This window comes from Cryptotermes secundus, unplaced genomic scaffold (genome assembly GCF_002891405.2).
Source record: "Cryptotermes secundus unplaced genomic scaffold, Csec_1.0 scaffold87, whole genome shotgun sequence".
Taxonomy (NCBI): Eukaryota; Metazoa; Arthropoda; class Insecta; order Blattodea; family Kalotermitidae; genus Cryptotermes; species Cryptotermes secundus.
This window is the reverse complement of record NW_019739942.1, coordinates 434,260-461,221: the sequence shown is the minus strand read 5'-3', so window position 1 is coordinate 461,221 and position 26,962 is coordinate 434,260. Positions and strand designations below refer to the sequence as shown.

The 26,962-nt window shown below is 40.0% G+C and overlaps 1 protein-coding gene across 1 annotated transcript in view; it reads right to left on the bottom strand.

Moving 5' to 3' along the window:
• LOC111872031 (zinc finger protein 423) overlaps positions 1–26,962 on the bottom strand; it is a 610,024-nt gene that overhangs the window by 458,742 nt on the left and 124,320 nt on the right. The gene's annotated exons all lie outside the window — the stretch shown is intronic.

Here is a 26,962-nt window from a genome sequence, read left to right as displayed (position 1 = left end):
CCAGGCACGGACCTTGATATAGTTGTGTTGTGATGGTCTTAATAAAGAAGTTATAATCGGCTTAAAGATGGCGGTGAGGTTGTCAACCTTAAGCGCCCGCCGCCCTTTACGCCCAGGCAGATTCCTGGTACTCATTTGTGTTAGAGACTGATTTAACCCCAGGGCCAGAGTACGGCTGGAAGGGTTAGGTCAATTGAAAAATCCAATGACCTAATCTGGAATCGAACCCGCGGCCTTCCGATCTGTAGCATAGTCCTCAACGAACCAATTTTTGGTGGCCCTTAAAATTTAATAGCTATAACAATACATCGTAATGAAGATAGCTTGCAATTAGCAATATATAGGAAACCGACACAAACAGACATCATAATACCTAACAGTTCGTGCCATCCATTCGAGCACAAATTGTCAGGTATTAATTATCTAATAAATAGACTGTACACATACCCAATAACAGAAAAAGGAAAACAAATTGAGAAGAACACTATTAAAAACATACAACATAACAACGGATACGACACAAACATAATCAAAAGATCAAATCAGACAAAACGAAAACAACACTCAAACACATATGACGACGAACAACAACAAAAAACAAAGTGGGCTATATTTACATATAGTACAAAAGAAGTAAGAAAAATTACATAACTTTTTAAAGACACACAGATTAAAGTAGCATTCCGCACACGAAACACAATACAAAATATACTCAAACAAAAACCACAATTAGATAAATACAATAAAAGTGGCATATACCAAATGAAATGTGTAGATTGCCCATTGAAATGCATTGGGCAAACGGGCCGAACATTTAACGCTAGATATAAAGAACATATACATGATATTAGAACTAATGATAGCAATTCCGGGTACTCAAATCACATAGTAAATACAGGACATGCATATGGAACAATAACAGAGGTAATGGAAGTTGTAACAACGGGAAAGAAGGGCAAACATTTGAATACATTAGAGAAATACCATATATATAAAATAAGTAAGAAGGGCCTACACATGAATGACACACACATAGAAACACACAATCCCATATTTCAAACGATACACGAAATCTATACAGACTAACGGTACTTCCCTCTCCCCACTACTCATTCCCCTCCTACACTCACCAACATAAAACACAGCAGACGTATTAAAGATAAGCAGCGGCACGCACACAGGGAGCCTACACAGAGTAAGTACAAATAACAGTATAAACATATAAGAATAACATAACGTACATAAGATAGTAATACGAATATTTGTAAATTACAGATAATACCTGAACAGTGCTGAAAACGAGAAGTAGCCGCTGCAGCACTATAGACATAGGGCGGGTACCCCTGAGAATATTAAATTTTAAAATTTGAGAAAAAATGTAAAGAAATTTTTAAATTAGAATTGAAGATTTTAAAATTGCCAGTTTTTAAAAATCAAATTGACGTGTGTAAGTTAACAAAGATTTTGTACATATCTGACAGATATCAGCGGGGAGGATTCTGATATATCGAAACCTGTTAGCAACGGTGAAATGAACAATTGGGAAGACTAGTGTTTTTTTTTTTTAATTTTAAACTACGTGTAGTGTAGCAGCTACGTGAGAGTATACACCTGATGATGGCCATTTACGGCCGAAACATGTAGTGTAGAAGAAAGGAAGACGAAAGAACTACAATAAATTGTTGCACTTAGGACGGAGTTTGTGTCATATATTGTGTAGAGTGTAACAGGATTCTTAAATATAATATTAATAGTTAACATTTACAGGGTCTTTGCATCGATTTATTATATGTAGCAACAGGAGACGTCGCGAATTCTCTAGGTAATGCTGGCGGGAATAACAATACCACCGGATCTATACGTCCGTAAGTCGTCACTTTTGTTTAATTAATTTGATTTTTTAACAGTTTATTTAACAGTGCTGTCAGTAGTTCAGAACACATACCGTCTAACTGTAGGATGATGAATGACGAATTAGAACGGATGGGAAAAGAAGAGATCATGGTATAACGTGACGTAGAGCAATGGCATTTAAGTGGAAGGACTACAAAAACCACGAAAGCTTTAGTGAGCATATAGAGTGTTCAGTATGAGATTCGAAACGGGCACCTTATAGACAATTCGGAAATATTACATTTTGCTCTGTGATACTATTGCATTGTTGAATGGTATGATTTCGTAGATATGACTTCTATTTAACATGTATTGTTATTAGAGATAGGAAAGGTAAGGTAAAGCTATCCCTGTAAGAGTCCGTGAAATCCCATAGGGTTGTGAGACGTCGAGGATCCCACGTTTTCTCTAGACAATCGACACACTGATGGCAGTGAGGTTGTCAGCCTTATGCGCCGGCCGCACTTCACCCCCCGGGAAGATTCCTGATTCTCATTTCTGTCAGAGGCTGAGTCGACCCCAGGGCCATAGTGCTGCTGAAAGGATTTGGTAAATTGAAAAATTCCACTTCATCGGGATTCTATCCCGCGACCTTCCGGTTTATAGCATCGTGCCTCAACCAACTACGCTACCGTGTGCTCCATTAGAGATAGGTCTACTTCTAGTAAAGCCTATGAGCTAAAAGTTATATTTCAAATTTCTCATCACGTAACATAACTGGAATTCGAAACTGTCTTCTCAGTTCTTTAGGGACATCATCGTAACACAGAACATGCAGCGCCCACTGTTAGGATGATTAGTGAATAATAAACTGGAGACGGCGTAGAAGGAAGCGGTCGTGACCTAACGTGAGGTATTAGTCCTGCTTTTACTTGGAAAGACTGAGGAAAACCAAGAATAGTGGCTTCTAACTGTATTAATGTAAAGGCGTCCCTCTGAAGATGGTCTCTAAGACCGAAACATGTAAAGGCATGAATAATTGAAATAAGAAAAAAAAATCTTATCCAGTCACACTCGACAGAACTAATTAACTTTTTCATAAAGTTAAGATAAAATTTTAAGCAGGCATTCGTGAAATATATTGCGGAAAAATTGGCCACATCTAGGCACTTTACATTCGAATTTTATAGTACATCGCTCCAACCATATGTAATTTAACCAAAGATTTAATTCAACTGTACTTCTTTGACCGGTCACGGTAGCCGAGCAGTCTAAGGCATGTACTGTCTTCGTTCGCTCGGAATCCGGGATCGTGGGTTCGAATCCAACATAAGTCATGGGTGTTTGGTATGTGCATGTGTTTATTCTGTGTTTGTGTTGTCCTGTGTTTAGGTAGAGGCCTTGCGACGAGCTGATCACACTTCCAAGGAGTCATACCCTCTGTAAAATGATCAAATGAGAAACAACCTCGACGGCGTAAAGGTATAAGAGGAACGGATTAAGTAAAGTAAAAAGAATACTCTCCAATTGTAATTATGTCAAAAATCATCAGTTCCTGCACACAGTGAATTTGATTCTTTATTGAGACGAAGACAATATCCGTAATGACGTTCTATTGTAATGACACTTTCTTACCGGCCGGTGACTATCCCACAACTAACCCACTGCTCCATCTGCCCGGCTTATAACATCTCTGTGCGGATCGAGCAGAAATAAACATTTCTCTGTTGTTGTTTTCGGACCACTACCTAGCAACGGCCACTGTACAGTCGCCTATCTCGCGGTCGCCGCCTAGCAACGGGTCTATGAGCCACAATATTATCCTCCCACCTACGTCTATGTCTTCCTATCGGACTCTTTTCTCCTGGTTTTTCCATCAAAATCCTATTCCTCTTATCCTAGTGCGAGCTATAGGCCTTGACCCTAAGCCCGCTAAATTACTTGTCCACGAGAGCTATAACTTTTATATACGCAATGTGCTTTATATGTGTTGTTAGATACAATTGTAGTATGTACTAGAAACAATTATTTAGAAATTCACTGTTTTATCGCCATATTTCAAAGAAGTATTTCCTTTGGCGCCACAGCCCCAATTTGGGCCTTGGCCTTCCTCCATGAAACTCTCCGTTTCACTTCGGTTTACTAGATCTTAGACATTCGGTAGGACTCCTTGAGCGGGTGATCAACTCGTCGCAAGTCCTATACCTGTACACAAACACAGAAAAACGCACATACATACACAGGCACCAAACATGCATGCCCTTAGTGGGATTCCAACCCACAACCCCGACTTCCGAGCGAGCGAAGACAGTCCATTCCTTAGACCGCTCGGCTACCGTTGCCGGCCCTTTTCTATATTAATACCAAAAAAAGAAAGAAAACAATACTGTACCCATCTCAAAATATGAGAATCACGGGAATTAATGATCTGAACAAAGTAATTTGTTTATCCACAGCAAATTCAGATAGCTTCAGTCGTAAATTACTAAGAGTCTATTAATATTTGCTTTACAGAGCCGTCTTTTACTCTTTAATTTAGTGAGAAGAAAGGGGAATGACTGGGAGTCTCTCAACTACGAGCAACGGTATATGGATTTAAAAGGCTATGAGAAAATGTAGAAGTTTATTCTGTTGCACATAATGCCGACAGAGGGTTGACAAAGGCATTGTCTCTTACACAAACCTACTTATGGAGAGTGACAGTACTGAAACAGAACATCCTGCCCAACTGAAACCACGTCAACTTCATTTATGCGTTTCTTCGTTTATTTAGTTTAAGTTTTTTCCTCTTCATACGTCGATTAAGAAGAAAATGGGTGACAATAAAATTAAAAAGTGAAAAATTACGAATAATTTGTTATTGAGCTACTACCCTGTCAACTGCATGGAAGCACTGAAGAAAATTTTGTAGGTCTTAGTGAGATATAAACTTACGAATCTTCAAAACTAGAATATTCTATCAGATTTTACATATGGTTTATATTAGTAAATAATGAAATTGAAAACAAATATAGTTATTAATAATATAATTTGAAAATGGGCACATGAAATAATTTCATGTCATGATCGATAAAAAAATTAGATATATTACTTGAAGACACTAATTTTCATCGTCAATATAATAAATGACAAGTACATTCTCTTCAGTGTGAGTCAACTTGTAATGTCAAATGGCAAGTTGTTCAATTTTAGGTACAAATTCAGTTGCTCCCTTTTAATGTCTTAATTCAATTCGGACTTCGTAATTAAAAGAAACACAGACTTAGAACCTGTACAGGTACGAAGAGTTCTTTCGTTTCGGCTACAATGCCTTGCAGTCCGTTGAAAGTCAGCAGACACCCTTCAATATCTTCAAACCAAATATACCATGACGTCATGCAAAATATAACGCGTATTTTTTTTAATTCGCTTAGTATGAGTGGAATCCAGCTGGGTCCACTCGGCACGGCGGCCACTGATTGGCTTATTGTACTTGCCCCGGCTGATTATGATAATGGAGAATTTGTTGGAATGAAGATTGGCAGGGGAAACCGAAGTACTCGGAGAAAACTCGTCCCAGCGCCACTTTGTCCACCACAAATCTCACTTGACCAGACCCAGGATCGAACCCGAGCCGCCGAGGTGGGAAGCCAGCGACTAACCGCTTGAGCTATGGCTCAGCCTTAATATAGCGCATAAGTATATTAAGTTACGTAACCTAGGTTCATTTCCACGTGTTTCTTTATGGTTCGCTTTAACACTATTTTTTTTATTTATTTTCTGTTTGCTCATACATTCATATTGACACAACAAGTTGAAGCAGCTGTGACTCGTCTGACTCGCCTTTATAATGCAGCCTTTTTCAAGCTAGGCAAGGGGAAGGCTGTACTAACCGAAAAGTTTCTAGGTCTCACTCTGTCCTTCCAGACAAATTATAGTATAGCATCTTGGTATGTAGGTCATATGAAAATCCTACGTTCTCACGTTTCAGCAACATCGTCCAATGCATCTGGCAATATGTAAATGCTGAGACTGAAGGACCGTCGTTAAGAGCGACGTTAAGAAGCATGTCGCCTTCAATTTCAGGATCGAAGAATAAGCCGAGTAGGAAACCTGCGTGGAAGCAGGAGGTGAGCAGAGGGCGTGAAAGTGTGTGGCAAGCAGTGCCTCAGACCAGAGGCCGTGAAAGTGTGTGGCAAGCAGTGCCTCAGACCAGAGGCCGTGAAAGTGTGTGGCAAGCAGTGCCTCAGAGCAGAGGCCGTGAAAGCGTGGGGCAAGCAGTGCCTCAGAGCAGAGTCTTTGCTTTCCATCTGCTTTCACGCTGCTTTCTTTCTCGGCTTATAGGAGGTGCAGCTTCAACATTCGGAACCTTGGCACTAGATGGAGATGAGTTGTTAGTTTCACGAACCGGTTGCTTTACCCTCGGGAAAACCGCTCGGGGTAACCATTGTATAGGAGGCTAGGTGGGTACTAGAGACGGTCTGGATGTTGTGCAAAAAAGTTTCTTACCCCATCCAAGAATCAAACCCCAATTTCTCGGTCGTCCAGCCCGTAGCCTGATCGCATTAACTGATCATTCTACAACTATCCAAACATTTACGGTCAACAACCAACAGCTCCTGTATGTCATTAAACGCGTCAAATATAACTCATTAACAAATAAGAAACATTGTGGGAAAACTGATTGGCGCATTTTCCATTAAAATTGCAGTATAATTAATACACAGTGTGCCCAGGTTCTGTTAGAACTGTGTTCATTAAAAATACAAGACGTGAATTATTTTCAAAATTTCACTCTTTTTATTCAAAATAGTCTCCTTCTGAATCAACACATAGCTGGAATCGATTGAAAAGTTTTCGAAAACAGTCACTACTCCTTTTGTGGAATCGCATTTAAAACTGCGGTACATTCCCTTTGGATGTCCTGGATGGTGTCGTGACGGTCTCCTTTCATCACCAACTTAACTTTTGGGAACAACCAGAAATCTCCTGGAGCCAACTCTGGCGAATACGGAGGATGATCAAGGACTGTGATCCCTTTTCTGGCCAAAAAATCGCGCACGATCTTCGATTTGTGGGGTGGGGCATTGTCGTGGAGGAGCGACCAGGAACCTTGCTCTTGATATTCAGGTCGAATTCGAAGAATTCTCGCCCATAAACAATTGAAGACTCCGAGATAATAATCAGGATTCACTGTCTGACCTTCTGGCAGAAATTTCTTGTGAATTATTCTTTTGGAATCGAAGAAAACGGTTAGCAGTATCTTTACTCGACTCCTTTGCATGCGCACTTTCTTTGAGCTCAACCACGCTGCACTCTGCCGCTTTGTGAGAGGCTCATATTGAAAACACCATGTCTCGTCACCAGTAACAATCGATTTTGTAAATTCTGTACCATTTTGGGCCGACCGTAACACGTCTTTGCAGTGTTTCACTCTGGCAAGTTTTTCATCGCCTGATAGCGCGTGCGGTACAAACCGCTAACAGACTTTCCGTTTGCCCAAATCATCGGTCAGTATTTGATGCACAGTACTTTTTGGTATTCCCAAAAGCTCCTCGACGAGTCTTGCAGAAACACATCTGTCTGATGCAAGGATTTCGGTCCGGTCACTTTCTTCACATTTTCTTCAGTACGACTTGTTCTCGGCTTTGATGCACGTGGAGCATCTTCAGTGTCCCTGCCGTCGCGAAATACAGCATACCATCGAAAAATGATCCAGCAACTCAAACAATCACTACCGTACACACTTTTCATCATTTAGTACGCTTTTCCGGCTGTTTTGCCTAACTTCAAACAAAATTTGATGATTTTCCGACGAGCGTCAGATCAGTACTGTTACATTCAAGATCAGAACACATGATGCAGCGGTACTTGCGCTTAGAAAATATACAGCCACAGCTGAAACTTCAAGAATCTTAAGGCCACAACTTGCCAACAGATGGCATTGCAGGGCAAAATTTAAATAATAAAAAAAAAAGATTCCTAACGAATCCTGGACACACCGTGTATGTGCTACTTCTACGAAGTAAATCAGAGACCCATCTGGTAGTGTGTAATATGCTGTTCTTTTCTGAACATTTGTACAAATTAATCTAACATCAAGGAGCATAAATGAGTAGTCAGGAAATTTCTTCCAATCTTGTATTCATGCCTGCTGATTAAAAGAAACATATAACACCTGCAGTAGATATAGTGCGGGGTGAAATATTTACAGAAATCCTCGAAATTACTGGCGATCTGCAAAAATATGAATTTTGTCCAATTTTCATAGCTTAGAACGCGTTTTATTCTGCTTCTCGATGTTTTAATGTACGCCAAGGGCACTATGAAACATACTTATTAATTCATAATCCATTATGGTCTCAATGTAACCTACATGTTAAGTCTTCGTGCTCCTTGCATAAGATATTTGAAATTATGTCAAGGGAACAGAATGATAAGACGAATCCATCTCTGATGAACATATGACCTTTTTCGTCTTGAATCTGATGAATGGGTTATTTTCTATATGGCATTCGAAGAACGCTCTCAAATCAATAGCCAGCAACATCAATAAGCCTATCACTATTCGCGTTACAAGACTTACAACTGATCCGAAATTTGTTATCTCGCGTCTTCTGCACTTCATACTCGTACGATATGGTTGGTATTTGGTCTTCAGGCAGTCCTTTTAAATATCCCAGCCATATCTCGATAACTTTTAGGCGCGTTCGCAATCCTGTGGACAGCCTCTTAAGTTTGCCACGGCCCGCCCTTCTGTTTGTGTGCATGAAACAGCACGGGAATAGCTTAACCGACTTTAATGAGATTTAATACTTGATATTTTTTAACAAAATGTACTGAAGAATTCCAATTTCGGTTAAAATAAAACAAAAATGAATCTTTACGTGAAGATATATATACATTTATGTGCATATTTAGGACATACTTTCTTAAATATTTATTGGAACGGAAATCCCTCAAACATTAGTGTAAGGAAGAATGAAACACATTTAATTTGTACTCAATTACTTTAAATAGAATGGATGCAATGCGTACAATTCCGAATTTATTATATTAAAAAATTAGCAATATGCTACAAGTCGCGGGATCTAATCCTGATGAGGTGGATTTTTTCAATTTCCCTAATCCTTCCAGCCGCACTATGGCCCTGCTGTCGACTCAGCCTCTAACAGAAATGAGTACCAGGAATATTCTTGGGGGTAAAGGGAGGCCGGCGCGTAAGACTGACAAACTTACCGCCGATGTCTAGAGCCGATTGTCTAGAAAATGTGGTAACCTCATCATATCACAACCCTATGTGCCTCCACAGCCTGTTACAGGGATACCTTTACTTATTTTTACTTTACTTATCCCGAACACACCCGAAGATTTCAGAAGTCTCTTATTCTAGACAATGAATAAATGAAACTTCCTTCTTCAACAATGTATGCGCGCCCTTTTGTGTGTACATACGAGTATATAATCCATATACACCATTTAATTACATCGATGGATCATGCTGCCTAAGTCTTTTATTCTCCATCCTCACTCGGCACACAGAGAGAAAACTGTTTCACTTGTTTCATAAGATGGGAATTAAGAAATTAAAATTAAAAGAGAGCCTTGATTGAGTTCAGAGGCGAAATTTGAGATTTATTTCGTTTTGCACACAGAAATGCTAATTTTGAAGCATATATTAAAAAGAGGATACACTTGTGTGTGTGTGTGTGTGTGTGTGTAATTTATTTTTCATTTAGTGTATTTAATAACTGTGAACAGTTATATATTTATTATAGGCCTATATTTTGACTTCTCACTAGTATGAATAAGTGTCAACGAACAATAAACAGTTGCACTGGAATTTAATATTACTTTCATTACAAGAGCTAATCCTACCCTCAGTTGTTATGTTCATCTAAGAAAGAGGCACCTCCAGAATTACAGAAAAACAGTTCCATTTCTCACATGAGCTACTTTCTCTTCTCTCGTTAAGTAATTTGCAGATCATGAATGTTAACGTAAAGCCATCCCTGTAACAGGCCGTTAGCCCATAGGTTTGTGAGACGTCGAAGCTCCACCATTTTATAGTCACTTGGCTCACAGATGGCGGTAAGGTTGTTAGCCTTACGCGCCGGCCGTCCTTTACACCCCAGGAAGATTCCTGGTACTCATTTCTGATCGAAGCTGAGTCTACCCAAGGGCCATAGTGCGGCTGGAAGAATTAGGTAAATTGAAAAATCCAATAATCTGATAGGGAATGGAACCCTAGACCTTCGGGATTGTAGCATAGTGCCTCAACCAACTAAGCTACTGCGTGCACCCCGATCATTTATAGTTCTATCCACCCATCGCTCCTGCTAAGTGTAAAAAAAGAGGTAAAGGTATCCCCGTAACAGGCCATGGAGACCAATAGGATGGTGAGACGTTGAGGGTCCCACATTATCTAGACAGTCGGTAATGTTGTCAGCTTTACGCGCCTGCCTGTTAAGTATGCAATGCATAATTTTACAATCTGCTTTCCCTACTGTACTCTGTCTGTTATTAATGGAAGTGAAACACAAGACGAGACTCTGAGTTCCGTTGCAACCACGGTCAAAATCGAAACGAAACCAAAGAAGGCTAAAGCAGATTTTGGTCACCGCTGCACCGAGCCCAGCACTTAACGAACCATCTTTGTCTCACTCCGACATATTCAACACCATCTTCGTCTTTACTGGGGGGTCAAAAGCGAAAGAAGAGAGGTAGAAAGAGACGGAGAGATAGAGAAGATACGGGACAGAGAGACAGAGACAAAGAGATGAAAGCTGTAGTCGTGTAGGGGGGGGGGGTTCTCGTTTACTCCGGATGGAAACAGAGAACTAACGACCAGTACTTTGGAGTTGTACGTACAGACTTCAACCATAACTAGGCTTTACGCACCTGAAACCAAGTTCTTTATCTCAGAGATCCAAATGCTACTTCTACACATTAAGTCTATATCCATCAGCAACTGTGAAATACACAGTACGACGTTATCAGTAGTCAGCATATCAGGTTATAGAGTGTCGAATTATAGGATGACTAGTGAACAGTGATTTGAAGTGGTTGTGGCCTACTTTGGGATACTATCCTGATACTATATCCTGAGGGAATGAGCAAAATCACATTAATTTTCGACCAGAATGCCGGCATCTGAGCAGAGATCTGAACCATGCTCTTACAAAATAAGAAGCAGAAGTGTTATCCACAAATTTTAAACGCACGACCACTATGAAACGCTGAATTCGATGTGTGTCCAGTGTGTAAATGTCAAATGATTTGATTCTGGGTTCGGCCGGGTTCAGTAAAACGTAAATGAAAGCAAATAAAGAGTCAAATGTGTACGATATGGATTGATACGTGATACGCAATAGCCGAATGAATTACAAAAGCATATAACTCTAACAGTCTTTCACATGTTTGAATTGGTTCCATTTTCCGTTGTCTTTAGCAGTGCACAAATATATAGACATAAGGGAACTTATTGCCGGTGTACTATATACAAATGAATTTAAAAGACAATGTTCTACTGCACTCTGCTCTCTGTTTAGGATGTGTGTAGGCCTGCACGGGGTTGACCTAATTCAGATTATTTGACATTTCTTTGTCATCACCATCGTCACTATCATCATCTGAAACCAGAATAGAACGAATTAAACGAATTAAAAGTCTGAAAGAAACAATACATATTTTACGAACAGAATGTGAAATTCGTTCAAAATTTAAGAGAAAAATGCCTAAGCTAAATGGACCCACAAAATCTTCCGTATGGAAAAATGTATGTTAGGTCGCTATGACAAATGCTGGGTCATGTACTGTTGAACCTGATGAGAGGATGACAAGAATCTAAACACGATTAACAGGAAGGGAGATAGGAGGAAGTAGCCATAGTCTGGTTCAAGCAACAATTCGGCATTCGATTGAATTGCGTTATCAGTAATGCGGCAAAGATTCGAACCGGGTACCCTTACCACTAAGAGACCTGCATGAATCCGATAAATAATTTAAAATACAAGTACGATAAAACTATCACTGAAGCTCAGAAGCACGCTATGGAGGTGCATAAATTGTACCAAGTAAATTTCTATGTATTTTGTACTGGGGTCCATTGTGTTACGATCAAGTGGGTAGTTGACTCCGTATCCGTATGGTCCCTGGTTGGTTATCGTAACATGATTTTTGTGTGTATGCCAGGGAAGGTGTATCGAATGAGGCTAAGATCGCTTCTTTGCGCATCCTTCCGCATTAATTATTCATTAACCATCCCATCATCAGATGCTATATAATCTGTGCTGTTGAAAGCGTCGTTAAATAAAAACTAAATTAAAGCTCTATATTGACGCTAGCTGCGGGACATTGATTATCTTCTGCTGCTGTCCGTCTTTATTGCGGGAAAAGCCTGAACACCACAAACAGCAAAAACAGGCTGAGTGGGAGCCACTGCAGACATGCTTATGTGACAGTGTATTTATAACTGATGCAGGCCACGGTAGCCGAGCGGTCTAAGGCATGCGCTGTCTTCGCTCGCTCGGAAGCCGGGATCGTGGGTTCAAATCCCACTCAGGGCATGGATGTTTGTGTGCGTTTTTCTGTGTTTCTCTACAGGTAGAGACCTTGCGACGAGCTGATCACTCGCCCAAGGAGTCCTACCGAATGTGTAAGATCTAGAAAAAAACGAAGTGAACGGAGTTCATGGAGGTAGGAATAGGCCCACTGGGGCTGTATTGTCAAGGGGAAAAAAAAATTTATAACTGATTCCTCACCAATTAAATATTATCATTAATTATAACTTTTATTTCTTAAAAGTAAACACGTTCACCATGTATATACAAAGTATATTCCTTCAGATGTGACTGGAAACATTCTGTTCTTTCAACACATTCGTGATAGCGGTGAACCATGCATTTAAATTTTCCGATTTGATATAATAATTGTTTATGTATCCTTAGCTTAATATTAAGCAAACAACAGACTATTTTCCACCAAAATGAAGCCATCCACCCAGCAGCATTTTGAAATAAGGAATGCAGAGACGGGCATGAATGAGTGACTGGAATGAGGTGGAAAGAGCCATGCCTATTAAATCTTGTTATGTCTTGTTCTAAGAATTTCCAAAGCTAATGATGCAATTAGCCGGTCACGGTAGCCGAGTGGTCTAAATCATGTACTGTCTACGCTCGTTCGGAAGCCGAAATCGTGGGTTTGAATCCCACTCAGTGCATGGATGTTTGGTGTTTGTGTGCGCATGTGCGTTCTTCTGTGTTTGTGTATAGGTAGGGAGGCCTTGCGACGAGCTGATACCCTCCAAAGGAGTCCTATCAAATGTCTAAGATCCAGTAAACCGATGTGAAACGGAAAGTTTCATGGAGGTAGGCCAAGGCTCAAATTGGGGATGTAGAGCCGAAGGGAACAAAAATAATGTATTAAAACAGCTGTTTCCCAACAGTCGACCAGGAATGCCACACTGTCAGCACGTACAGTCACGTGGCAGTATAATCGATATAATTATTAGCAACGGGAAAGGAAACATGTTACTTCCTTATCTGAAGTTTAGGTGCTAACTGCTTTAATGCTTTCCATTGTAGCTAACACGTCCTTCACCCTCTACTCACTCCACACCACGTAAAAGTATTGGCTCATTCGAAAACTTTGATAATATTAACTCGAAATTTAAGGTCGTACCATAGCTCAAGCGGTTAGTCGCTGGCTTCCCACCGCGGCGGCCCGGGTTCGATCCCGGGTCTGGTCAAGTGGGATTTGTGGTGGACAAAGTGGCGCTGGGGCTGGTGTTCTCCGAGTACTTCGGTTTCCCCTGCCAATCTTCATTCCACCAATTGCTCCACAATCACCCTCACCTATCATCTGGGGCTGGTACAATAGGCCAGAAATGGCCGCAGTACAAGGGACTTAGTTCCACCTCACTAGCAATAAAAAAAATGTATAGTTCATTGAATTAAATAAAGTAAATTTTAAGCCAGTAATATTACAAGTACAAGAGAATACTGAAGTCAAATTCGCGCTGCTGGAACACTGTAAAACAGGTATAGGCCTATTCTAGATATGACACCCTGTTGTGAGGGAAGAGAAACTGAAATTTCCTTTGAAATTTAAGATTCATAATTACACCGTAAGAGACCTGCAGAAAAAAAACAGGTCTGCTGGAATTATAAGGTCAAGATCTATAAAATTTTATCAGCATAAACATTTTCTCGACTTAGATCCTTGCAAACAAAACCAAATTTTAAAATTGCGAAATATGTTTCAGTCACTTCACTGCACAAAAAAGTATTAATCGAAGCGCAGTGTCCCCTCGCTACAGGGTTGTCATGCTGATGTCCGTAGTAACCGATTCCTATCGGATTTCCGGCGTGATTGATCAGCATTTCTGATACAACCGAGTAATATATATCAAAACCTTCATTTCAATTTCGGTTCAAAGCTTTACATGCTAGTACGTTAAACATTATTAATCCATAAATTATACACAATTTCATTGCTACATCCTGCTATCGTGCATACTGTGGGGATATCGATAGGCATATATGCACAAATTCCGAGCGTGGAAACTTGAGGCCATAAGCCGTAATCTCCAATGGTGGGGAAAGCAAATTGTGTGGCATTTTGTATAGCTGTTAAATTAGTTTCAATGGCTAAGGCCCCTTTTATTTCATATTTAGTTTTTGCGAAGTTACTTATCTTTTAATTCTACATTTTGAAATTCTGGACTATTAAATATGAAAACAGGATTTTGGATACCTGAAGTTAAATAGCGCCTAAGAATTGTTATTGACCGATTTAAATATTAACATTAAAATACAGTACCCCCTTAAGAAATAGCGAAAAGGAATATGAGAGCAAAAGTCACAGAACCTTTCAATCTATATATCGGCCTTTCGATTAACAGTATGCTTAAGCGATGGACAGAAACCATGTCCCTTACACTTCCGGACAGGCCCTACTATCACACACCAGAGGAATCAAGGATCAACTGATATCGCTTAACTGAACATTATATAGTCCGTCCATCAACGTTTTTCTCTGAAAAAAAAAAAGATTTTCTTCACATGTTTCGGACCGTCTTAGATGAATACAGTCACAAAGTGATCTCCTTCCTATTAGAACGTGGTTTTCACCCTTAAAATAATGCCAATGTTTAAAAAATCGGCTTCATCTACTCTAACCATGCATAATTCAAAACAAAAAAGTTTTCACTTAAAAGGTACAGATATCCTTGCAACAGGCCATGGAGGCGCATAGGGTAGTGAGACGTTGAGGGTCCCACATTATCTAGAAAATCGGGTCACAGATGGCGATAAGGTTGTCAGCCTTACATGCCGGTCGCTCTTTACACCCCAGGAATATTCCTGGTACTCATTTCTGCTAGAGGCTGAGTCCACCGCAGGACCAGAGTGAGGCTGGAAGGATTAGGTCAATTGAAAAAATCCACCTCATCGGGGCTCGAACCCGCGACCTTTCGGGTTGTGGAATAGTGCCTCAACCAACTAAGCTACGACGGTTTTCACTTATTAAAACTAATATAATAACATCATGAACATGACGTGTTGTCTATTATATAGGCCTACATCAATCATAATGCCCTACTTCTACAGTTCCAGTAGTTCTAACAACTTCTTTAGCTCTATCATATTGTTGTTTGTATGCATGATTCACTCCAGGTGTATTTTCCCGGCGCGTCTTCACATTCCAGTGGAGTGCAGTGTATTTACTTACAAACTTCAGTGTTCTTATTATTTCGATTTTTCTTCGTGTCACTCGTCCTCTGGGGAATGCATGGTGGGAGGAGCAAAATTAAGGCCGCTCTCCCAAGGCATTTCTGTTTCTTTTCCCGTTTGTTTCACCACAAAACGCCTTAGAGCAAAATCATGTCTGCTTGTCTGTGGCGCTAATTCGTGGCCCCATTTTCTGACTGTTTTTAACTGTATGTGACGAAACCAAAATAAAAAATAATGATAAAAGTTTAATTTTGTCTATATGTAAAAACTTAACTAAGCTAAGTGACTAAGCTAACTGCCACATTTATCTCGTTAGCTATGACCTAGGAAAGGATTATCGACATTAATCTGGCAATAGCAAATGTTCGATATCGTTGTTACAATAAAGAAATAATTTTCTTAATCATATTTTGGAGCCATCAGCCGAACACTTTTTTAGTGTGTATGAAAACAGTGATAAAAGAGCAGACCAGAATACGGTCCATGGTATTTATAATAAAAAACATATAGGACGTACAATAATTCTGATCCAAATTATACAATGCCGGTCACGGTAGCCGAGCGGGTCTATTGTGTGCGGTATACCGAGCGGTAGCCGGTCTATTGTATGCACTATCTTCGCTCGCTCGGAAGCCGGGATCGTGGGTTCGAATCCCACATAAGGCATGGATGTTTGGTGTGTATGCGTTTATTCTGTGTTTGTGTTGTCTTGTGTTTAGGTAGAGGTATTGCGACGAGCTGATCACCCATCCAAGGAATCCTACCGTCTGTGAAAATGATCAATGAAATTGAGAAATCAGAGCTATGCTCCAAAGTGGAAGCGAAGGAGAAGAAAATATGTACAGTAATAAATGCATTATTACTGATGTGTTGGGCAATGGTGCAAGAGTTTTGATCATAAGGACAATGATTATACACTAAAGTGACGAAACATCACGACAGTTACGAAAAACATGGGCACAAAATCAACAATACAATGTTTATAACAGCATTTCTACAGAAAAATTCCCCACGGCCATAAGTTTAAAATTGTAAGTTAATGTGTGTGATTCTAAAGGTATGAAACTTCATTTCCCAGACATGTACAAATATTTATGTAGGCTGGAAACCCAAGATTGGAACAACACTTTGCATGATCAATTAAGACATATTAGTTTTCATGAAAATAACTGGGAGCCGCATTTAGAAATCGCTGGTTTAAAATAGGCAGAGATCACATTAATTTTACGATTGTTCGTGACGATGATTACATTAAAAATAATACTCGGATATTACTGTCAAAGAAATTTATTCATATTATGTTTCATACGGCTATCACATAAAAGAATATAAAGAAACCAGTTCATTATATAGAACTAATTAACATAAGGTTATAATTGTATTTCCGAAGCGTTAATCGATCTAATGGCAATAAGCAGAGGGCGGCTATAGCTGATGCAGCACGCATGGAGCCCACAAAACACACAAGATACCAATCGGTGGCGGTAATTCATCAAACAGTTCCCCGTTCCCCCTCAGCTCTACTCCCAACCACCTACCTACCGAGATTTCCATATTCATCAAGTTTAAACCAAACACACCATCATTCTATATCCATCTTGTTTAAATTGCCATTTTGTTATATCTAAAGTGGAATTACGCATGTACGGGTTTCAAACCAAACTGTTCCAGGCCCTCGCTAGCAAGCAGAAGTCATCAAAGTTACAAAAATAAACAAGACTCGTCTCACATTGGGTGAATGGTTCCGAGAACAAAACCGATAATATCTGCATTAAACAAAAATGTCGTTCTACAGACAGACAGACATGATGACCGATTCAATGGGTTATTCTCAGTTTACTTAACCATGTTTTTCATGTTTGTATCGTTTATAAAGCTTCAAGTGAAAGGGTCATGAGTGAAGAATTTGAAATTTGTAAAAGAAAACGGGTCTGATTTAATTTACGAATTAGACTACAATTCCAGAATTCGTCTGGGAAACTGAAGAAATATCTATTAGAACTTGTCAAGATATTAAGTATCCCGGACGTAGTCTAGAAACCGATATTTCCCAAATACGGAGGAGTGCTACCCGATGTGACAGATCATTACTCGCAGAAAAAGAAAGGAGTGGCGGGAAGGAGGACTGCATATATTTGGGGGCGGGGGAGGGCTTATCGTTTTGTGTGCTATGTTTTATAGGCCGAAGCAGATGTGATAGACAACCGTAATAGCAAGCCCTGTAACTGTGCGCATGTAATGGTCTTAGAAGAAAAACTGGGTAGAACTAATGAAGGAAACGAAAGCAAGAGAAGTTTACATGACGCAATTCCCTATACGGCGTTGTGTTAAATCAGAAGTTCTGTATTTTCAGTGATTATTTTACTTCGGGATCCTTATGAACACGGCGCCGAAACTGCGGGTTCCGTAAGAGGCGGAAAATAGCTTACCAACTGAGCAATTACTAGTTCTTCAGGAAGGGCTCTGCTCTAGAGAGTTGTTATTTTTCCAGTAGAGCCATAAAATCTGATGATCATATGTGTGCAAAATAAAAGTCGCAGTCTTAGGTTAATCAAACATTAAACATTAAACACGCGAATTTGAATATCTCTTAATGAATACAAAGGCCTGCTTTTTCGGTTTTTTTTTTGCGTTGTTCTCTGAGAATTACTCTCAATGTGTGATTATTATACCCAAATGAAAATATATAGGGCTCAAGTACCAAGGGTGAAAATTGCATTAGTATGACATTGAATTGATGGGAAGAACTGTACTGTATACTTCAGTATTGAATAGTTTAAACCCTGAGATTTCTGAGTGCAACCGCATACATTGAGCACTATAACAACGACTGTAGCATTCTCGGACATTGTACGCTATGGCTGTAGAAATATCTGGTGCTACTCTGATAGTCAGGAAAGTCTAGGGTAAATTTACACATTAGGAACAAAATATCTTACAATTAATCTGCATTAACAGAACATATATATTTTATTGTACATGTTTATGAAGAAATGAAAGGGGCTGAAACAAACAGTTGAAGTTTCTAATGGCAGATCTGGTAGCCATACGATCCCTTCATGAGGCATGTAGAACCAGGCATACCGTCCTCTCCCATATAACAGTTTATACCTGCACCTAAACATTAGACCTGGGATAGTTCTGTACGTATAGTGATTGGGCTATGGACTGAACGACTGACTTTCGTTTTCCGAAATGGGTAGAGCTCTTTTCTCTCTGCTTCGTCCAGACTAGCTCTTGGCCTCATCCAACCTTTCATACGATAGGTGCCGGGGCACAAAATTTCCATTCACAGTCCCCTCTAGTGGCGAGATTAAAAATATAACCTCTACTATCGGAGCATGCTTAATTAAGACCAAGAACAACTTTAACTTTACCTATATCTGTGATAGAACAGATAAATAGATCCTTCAGAATTGAAGTAAAATATCGTTTATTTCCGAAGTTTGATAAATATTTATAACATTTTGCCCATATTCCTGTTCATATCTCGGTCACGCTTAAGACCTTCACTTAACAGGAGTTATTACATCTTCTAGCTATGAAGTCAAGGAACAGAGTGAATGTATAATTTTATCGAATATTTCTATTTGAAATGTGTATATGACCACCATGAAGTTTGCAGATCTTGAGCTATGTTAGATATTGATGTTTTGCATTGCAAATAAGTCCCTGGCGCACAGAGGAGGGGACACGCATGACGAAGACGATAACAGGAAATCAGATCCATGCTTGTAATGACTGACTAACTGACTGACTGACTGACTGACTGACTGACTGACTGAGGCACGAAAATACTCTAAATTATATGCCCACGATCAAGTAGCAGGAACTTGGATCTGCTTATGTCACTACATTGCTGAAATATTTTAAGATTATGCTCAATAGACGGACATTGAGATTTATCTTATGCTAGACGGCTTTAGAAGCCTACAAATTTATACATGAATACCAGGAAATAAAAGTAACATTCTCCTGCTTTCCAAAACGCAACAGAAAACAAGAGTTTTGTTTCTAGCGCTTATATTTCTCAGCAAACTAGTTGTGATTCGAGATCCGGATAGTCTGTATGGAATTTATGAGAGAGAATGACAAACTCGATTAGATTCTATTGATTTATCCCAAACGTGTACAACTTGCGTTCCTGTTCGTCTAAACTTTCGTTAAGTACTAATAGCTGAAAAAGATTTCCTTATATAACGAAACACTGGTAAATTATATTAATGAGACTGTGACAATAGAATGTTATAAAATCCCATGATATGGGAGCGCCTTGCAACAATCAATTTAAGCCGGTGTTAGGTTATACTGTAATTTATATTAGCGTTTAGGTACATCAATGATATAAAATTACATTTACATATTCACAGGCTACCGACTCCATAAAACGCATTGTGATATTAAGAAATGTTCATTTTACTCGTATTTAACAGCTTTAGAGATAATGTAACAGGATCTGCAAGATACAGAAGATGCTTACCTTAACCTACAAAACAGAGCACAGTCCGAAGTAACACAACAGGAAATCACGTAAATTAAAATGAATCACGAAACTTTCCTAAATACGACACATATCGAGGTGAGCCGGGGTAGCGCAGTCGGTATAGCGACTGGCTACGAGCTGAACGACCGAGGGGTCGGGTCGGAGTTCGAGTCCCAGTGGGAGTAGAATTTTCTTTTCTCTAAGTCGTTCAGACCGGCTCTGGGGTCCACCCAGCCTCGTATTCAGTATCGGGGGCTCTTTCCCCGGGGGTAAAGCGGCAGGGGCGTGGAGCTGATAACTCACCGCCAACTAGTCCTGAGGTCAATAAAAAGTGGATCTACACAACCACTCCCCATACGCCTCCATGGAGTAGTACTTAATTAGATAAGCACAAGGCAACTTTACGTTTTACTTTTATCGAGGTACACACCTAACAAAAATGCAAACGCTGAATCATCACAATGATGATATGCGAAGGTGCACAAGATTTCATCGACATCCAGAAGCTAAACACTTATTCCCGTTAAAGATACAGGACCTCGATATATCATAAGAAGCTATCAGTAAGGCCAAGAAAATAAAGACAAATCTGTAAGTGGACGATTTGAAAAGGATGTTATTTTGCCGGCGGGTACCAGATGAGACCTGGGTAGTAACCGCAGCTTGCGTTTCAGCAATACAGATGGAGAGGTTATCGCAAAGACGAGGCAGCTGAGTCCTGGAAGTGAAAGAGCTGCGAGCTGGCGTCTCATTGAGAATAATTTGATAGATTCTGCACTCAAGTCACATAGGGACGCCGCAGCAAGCGTAGTTACGGACTCCTGTAACTTGAGGATAATATATCACTGGAGAAAGGGTTACTTCCACTGTCACTTATGGAGTTCCTTGGTAAAAACTAGGAAATGTGATAAAATGATTCGGTACTTTCCATGACGTATATTTAACAACATATGGTTGTGGAAGTTCAGTACTTTAAGCTCGTATCAGATTGAAATTATGTGAACAGAAAGGGATTCTTAGAGTCCTGTTGCTTGTACTGTATTTTGTCAGTAAATTTATTCTCAGATTTATAGTTCATTTTGGAATTCAGTATTAAGCCATCTGCTAGCTATTTCGCCCTGATTTATTGGTCGGTTTGTCGCATAAATATTAAAAACGAAAGAGAGAATGTGGCAAACTAAGCTATATACTTTGATAACCCAGAATTCATGAATCATTAAACATTATTTTAATATTAAAACTTTGTATTTTGAATAAACTAATAAGAAAATTCCCTGCAAGTATTCATCGATATGCGATTTCGTACACTTTCACAGCAAAGGTGTCATTATGTTAATGAGAACGATTTAATTCTAAATTTAAAAACAATAATCGCATTTGAGTAATGACTTACACATTTCTCCATCTGAATATGGTTAGAAGTTCAGAGTCTTGTACGTAAAAAGTAAAGTAAAGCCATCCCTGTAACAGGCAATGAAGGCCCATAGGGTTGTGAGACGTTGAGGGTCCCACATTATCTAGACCAAGGGTATCCAAACTACGGCCCGCGGGCCACATCCGGCCCGTGATGTGATTTTATCCAGCCCGCGAAAGAATTGTGCAGAAATGCGCCAACTGAACTAATTTTCCAGTGAGTACTGGTAAATGTGATTCCGGGCTTATTGACCTGACATATTATACTGCAGTTCGATGGCTTAGCTATGGAAAGGTTCTTTCGCGTTTCTTTCAGCTCAGGAATGAAACTGATATATTTCTTACCGAGAAAAACCATCACCAATCACTTTTATCATATATCAAGTGGCTTTGGAAATTAGCATTTTTTCCTGATCTGGTGAACCATATGAATCATTTGAATTTAAAGTTGCAGGGTGAAAATAACTTAGTCTGTGATTTATTTGCACTTATCGAGGCATTCAGAGCAAAGTTGATACTTCTGGAGAGGCAAGTTAAAAATTGTATCTTTGTTCATATGCTATACTGTGCAGAGTTGCATAAAAAGGATGAAGCAGAATTTCCTTCCTCATTTGCAAATTTAGTCATTTCAGATTTGAAGCAACAATTTCGGAAGTGATTTGCTGATTTGGATTCCAGTGCTCAGGAAATTAGATTGTTTCAAAATCCGTTTGACTGTGATGCTGCAGATGTCCCAAGTCAAATTCAAATGGAAATTACTGAACTTCAGAAAAATTATTATATTAAAGACAAATACTCGTACAAGGAAGGAAATCTGATCTAATTTTATAAATTTCTGAACTCTGAGCNACGATAATTTATTCTCACGTACTTTGTATTTAGTTTATGAAATTCTGTGCTTTCAATAAAACTCTATACCTAGAGTTATTAATTTCTCATTTTATCCGGCCCGTTGAAAGTGCTGAATTACCTAATGTGGCCCGCGGTTCGAAAAGTTTGGAGACCCCTGATCTAGACAATCGGCTCAAAGATGGCAGGAAGGTTGTCAGCCTTACGCGCCGGCCGCGCTTTACTCCCCAGGAAAATTATTTAATTAATTCCTGGTACTCAGTATTTGAACCCACGACCTTCCGACTTGTAGCATAGTGCCTTAACCACTACGCTACCGCGTGCCCGTAATTGTCTTCTTTATTAAATAGAAGGTATGTTTCGTGTTCATAGTTCAGTGTTTCCGATTTATCTTGGTTCCCATATTAAATGTAGATTATATGGTCTACTGGCCAGCCAGTTAGATATGGCAGTGGGTGTACCCAGTGTTATACAGATGGTCTCATGAAGCTTTCACCACGTCTTGAGAAGACGCATCTGCTTCCCTCTCAGGTAAGGCTAGCTGTCCTCCCATACCACCTAACCGCCGTGTAGCAGGAGCTTCGCAAGATTAGGCATTCTTAATGCAAAACCCGTGTACAACGCAGTAAGCTTTGCCTTCCTTGTATACACGGTGTATGCCCGAAGTCTTATTGCCAGTTTCTCCTCTTCCGTCTCCCCACTTCCTCTTTTTATTAGGGCTCCTGCTTTCGTTACTTATCGTCCCATCACTCAAATCCTAACCTCTCACAGTCACTCACCAACTTTCCCTATCCCATTCTCAGGAGACGTTAAGTTACATTAGCTTGCCCTTTTTTATTATTAGAAGCAGCAGTAGCAGCCAAGTTCTGTTCATTCAAGAAAAACAAGAAGGAAAGCTATATGCTCTCAAGTAAGCGAGTGGAAATTATCTAGTGTTAAGCCATAAATGGATCCTCTAGGAGCTTCAGCTAAGTACATACATGCACACATTTGACCGCATATGATGTGACGGTAAGAGGCTAGGTTGTTCTTGGAATCAAGAATAAATACTCGAAAATCAAAAACGCAATACGAAAATATGCTTTACCCACGCTGAATGGAGAATTAAGCTATGCAACTTCAAAGCATTGTTCTGTGTCACAGACCGTACAACCTACTCTTTTAGGAAATGACTTTTAAAGAGAAATTTTATTCGAGTTAAAAATTCGCCCTTAAGATAAGGATGAATTATGACTGTGTTAATGCCCTATGCTTTAATCGAGTTGATTATTAAATATGACTTCGAAATAATGGAATACTTTCTTCAATTTGATTAAATCACAAACAATCACAGAAGAATGTAAGATTTGAGGCTTTCACGGCGGTGACTATGAAGAAAGCAGTCTTCTGGGATACAGGGCCGTGCAGTCCGTTGATGATCAAATGACTTTCCAGTGGAGCATGTCGCTCCATCAGCAAGTCGAAGAATATGCCAGCCAAGAACCCACACTGAAGCAGAGTTCTTCATAACCACCTGTGTGAGAACCTCACATCCTTTAATGCAATAGCAGATTTTCGGACACACTAGTCTAAATAAGAAAGTTACTTCTGGGATGGGTCTCCGCACAGAGTACAATCCGATCACTCTTCATGACAGGCTTACTTCAATAAAATATCTTCCCATCTTTGTTGTTTAACGCGAAATTTTAATTCATCTCCTGTCTAAGCGTTCGTTTTTCAGTACTTCGTCCACAGACTGTACCAATATTTCTGACTGGTTCTCCGATTAAAGTGATTTCACGGCCATAGCATAGAACAGGTAACACTCAAGTTTTCCTTACTCTAATATTTACATTTCTAGAGAGGAGGTCGGGCATGTGAAGCACGAGGTAACGCTTCTGACTTCTATTTTGGGGGTGCTCGTTTCGCATCTGGGCTGTTTCACCAACTATCCTGACTGAGGAAAATGACAGGATAGTATCTTAAATCAAGTAATGGCCGCTTCCTTCCACGCCCTTTCTAATTCAATATTACCTATCATCCAACAGAAAAATAAAAAAACGTAAAGTAGAGGGAAGACGTAATATGGAAGATTCTAGACTGAACTGTGGAAATTATGAGAATTTAATGTTCTCTTAAATCCTTCGTGAATATAATTTTGATTCAATGCTGTCATTCTTTGCTGTATTTTCGAAAACACAGTTACCCGTGCCCTTATATTAGTGTCCATTTGCAATACATACAAATATCACACCCCAGGTACGGCATTACAGAGAAGAAGAAATTGATTTCCTTAATATTCCACAAATATTCACCAAATCGGAAAATATTTCAACCAAAAATGATGGCATAACATTTTTTTTCCTTGACACTACAGCCCCAGTGGGCCTAGGGCTACCTCCATGAACTTCGTTCACTTCGGTTTTTCTAGATCTTACACATTCGGTAGGACTCCTTGGACGGGTGATCAGCTCGTCGCAAGGCCTCTACCTGTACACAAACACAGAAAAACGCACACACACAAACTGAACATCCATGCCCTGAGTGGGATTCGAACCCACGATCCCGGTTTCCAAGCGAGCGAAGACAGTACATGCCTTAGACCACTCGGCTACCGTGACCGGCTGGCATAACATTTTGCGTCGTTTAAAACTTTTCTTTCTGAAAAGCAACCTTTGAAAACAAAACCTTAATTTGAGCTCCATAATAATTAGCATTTGGGATGCTGGACAGACACGAACCAAAATTAAGTCTACCTGACGTTAAATCGCCCATTTGATAACTTTACCAACATTCATTCAACAGTTCTGGGGATGAAACAAGCGGAAAGGCAGACTAACTCCACATCACGCATTATTTTCGTATACATCGGGCAAACACATGCATACAAATTGTGTTAACTGAGGGGAGAAGCTATCCTAGTAACAGGCCGTGAACACCCATAGGGCTGTGAGATGTCGAGGCTCCCATATTTTCTAGAAAACAGTCTAAAAGATGGCGGTGAGGTTGTCAGCCTTAGGCGCCGGTGGCGCTTTACCACCAAGAATATTCCTGGTACTCATTTCTGTCAAAGGCTGAGTCGCCCCAGATCCATAATGTGGGTGGAAGGATTAGATAAATAATAAAATCCAATGACCTCATCGGGAATCGAACCCGCGACCTTCTGGCTTGTAGCATAGTGTCTCAACCAACTACGGTACAGCCTTCTTTGAGGGGAAAAAGAAACGTTTTTATCCATGTTGGATATGAGGTTCTCAGGGCGGTGAAAATTAAGAGTACAGTCTTCTGGGTTACAACACCGTGTAGTTCAGAAAGAGTCCCACCCCACATTCAGGGTTTACAAACCACTCTTCGTATTTAAATAAGATGCCGAAAGTTAAACAGTGCCGAGGCTAAGGAAGCGTAGATTTGTTCCACAATCCCCCAAAGGCAATTATGGTGCGGTGCCTAGTTAAGCACAGGGAAAGCTTTACCTTGAAGTGAGATGAAATAATTTTTAAGTTGTAGCTCGCTGTACTGGAAATATTTTAATACTTGCAAGTATAGAAAGAGACACTTAAAATTGTATTAAATATACCGGAAACTGGGACGGCAGCTGTAAAATAGCACAAATTTATCGTAGGCCCTATCTATCTATGGCTCTGCAGCCCTTTGTCAGACCTCGGCAGCTTTTTCGGTTCCTTAATTCTGTACACAGTAGGTAGGAGCCGGGATAGCCTAGTCGATATAGCGACTGGATAGGGGCTGGACGACCGAGGGGTCGGAGTTCGAGACCCGGTAGGGTCAAGAATTTTCTCTTCTTCACGTCGTCCAGACTGACCTGGGGTCCACCCAACCTCATATCCAGTGGGTACAAGGGGCTCTTTCGCCGGTCAAGAAAATGTGGATTTATACATCCACTCCTTCATACGCCTTCATGGCGTAGTGCTTAATTAGTTAAGCACAGGGCAAATTTACTTTTCTTTACCTTTACACAAAGTCGGTAGGACTCCTTGGTCGGAGGATCAGCCCGTCGCAAGGCCACTACATACACACACAACAACACAAAACACAGAATAAAACACACCGACATCCATGCCTTGAGTGGGATTCGAACACGAGATCCCAGCGTTCGAGAGATCAAAGGCAGTTCATGCCTTAGACAGTGCGGCCACTATGATAGGCATCGTAGCCCCTACATGCATATACCATTTAATTAAAATACTATGTAGAGTGAAAATAAGACATATAATAGAACGTTAAATCGAAACAAAGTGCTGGAATGTTCTATCAATATGTAATGGACTTAGTGTCTTGATTGATTCTTAAATTTAAATTTCGCTTAGTGGGGGGTGGAGTCCAGCTGGGTTCATTCGGCATTGCGGCCACTTATTGGCCTATTGTACCTGCCTCGGTTGACTTTGATTATGGAGAATTTGGTGGAATGAAGATTGGCAGGGGAAACCGAAGTACTCGGAGAAAACCTGCCCCGGCGCCACTCTGTCCACTGATTGATTCTCAGTTTATCTACTAATCCTGCAGCGACTTCTGAAGCTATATTCATTGAATAAGATGACTGATGAATATCATTGATAGACCTAAGTAGTTCAAGAATTTGGAAAGAGACGGGTGTGGCCTATTCCAAGATAAAATTGCCCAGGGAGACAAAATAATTCTAAAACACATGTCAGGACAGCAAGTGTATAACGTACTT